Below are 1568 nucleotides of genomic sequence, written 5' to 3' on the forward strand. Positions count from 1 at the left end.
GCACACACTGCCCCCCTTGCACACTCCCCTGAGGGCTTCCAGGTTCCTGCTCCTTTATACACCTGCCCATGAGCATCCCAGCTCGTGCCCCCTTGCACACTCCCCTGCAGGCATCCAGGCTTCTGCCCCTTTGCACCCACTGCCCCCTGCTACTGCACCCTTGCACACTCCTGAGGGCATCCAGGTTCCTGCCCCCTTGCACACACCGCCCCCTTGCACACCACCATGGGCATCGCTTCCAGGTTCCTGCTCCTTTATACACCTGCCCATGAGCATCCCAGCTCGTGCCCCCTTGCACACTCCCCTGCAGGCATCCAGGCTTCTGCCCCTTTGCACCCACTGCCCCCTGCTACTGCACCCTTGCACACTCCTGAGGGCATCCAGGTTCCTGCCCCCTTGCACACACCGCCCCCTTGCACACCACCATGGGCATCCATACTTCTACCCCCTTGCACAGATCTTCCCCCCCCCTTAGGCTTTCAGGCTTCTTGTGCCCTTGCACACACCGCCTCCTACCCCCCTTGCACTCTCTCCCTTCTCTCCCCGTCCCCTTGCACGCGCCTCCCCTCTTATTACCTTCCTGTCCCAGGGGCGCAGCCCCCAAACACAAAGCAAAAGTGGGGCCGGGTTGGCAGGGGCCGGGGGCTGACGTCAGGGCCCCAAATTCCTGCCTTTGGCTGCAGGCAGATTTGTCCTTGTAAGGGCTGCAGGCAGGAGAGGGAGGGAGGGAGAGCGGAGCAGAGGGAAGGGGTGGCCTGCATTGCAAGGGGGAAAGGAGCAGGAGAGGGGTTGCATGCAGTGCCCCGGGGCGGAGGAGATGTGGGGCAGGGAGGGGTTGCCCTGCATCCTCCAGGAAGGATGCTGGTACAGCCCAGGAGCCGGTGCGGTGTTTATAACCGGGCGGCTCTAGGCCTGCATCCTGGCCGCCCAAAATCCCTGCGCTCGTGGTGCATGGGCGCGTGGCATCATGCACCGCAGCCCTGCAGGGTGGCGGGGGGCTTAGTTTGCACCCCCGAGTCATGCATGTCACCTACTCCGTTTTAAGAAAGCCTCACCTGAGCGTCAGGTCTCCTGGCTGGGCAATCACATTTTCCTTTGCGTTTCCCCACCCCCTTCCTCTCCCGCGGCCTGGAAGAAACCGAGTCGGCACACAGGACGGGCAAATGCACGGAGGCAAACTTCTTTCCTCGAATATCTCTTGGTTTGATCATCCTGCAGTTACGTGCGAGAAAACCAGTCCACGGGAAGCCAGAGGCGAGCGGCAGTTTTTAGTTGGATTGAGCGTGACCCCCGTCAGACCAAGCCTGGCGTGTTCACAGTGGGATGGGGCAGCATTTGCACCGGGGGCAGAAGGAAGCGAGAAGGGTAGCCAAACCTCGCTCTTTTGGAAGGAGATTCTTTCAAGCACTTTATAAGTGCCTCACCCTGGCGATGAAGGATTTTGCTCCGCACTTTCAGGAGACATTTCAAATCTCATTCATCGCTTGCTGAAATCCCCCTCCTTCAAACAGCGGGGTTTGACAGCCCGCGGAGGAGAAGTATGCAAAGCCTGCATGGCTTAGGGGTGC

Source organism: Alligator sinensis, unplaced genomic scaffold (genome assembly GCF_000455745.1).
Source record: "Alligator sinensis unplaced genomic scaffold, ASM45574v1 scaffold301_1, whole genome shotgun sequence".
In the NCBI taxonomy this organism is placed as follows: Eukaryota; Metazoa; Chordata; order Crocodylia; family Alligatoridae; genus Alligator; species Alligator sinensis.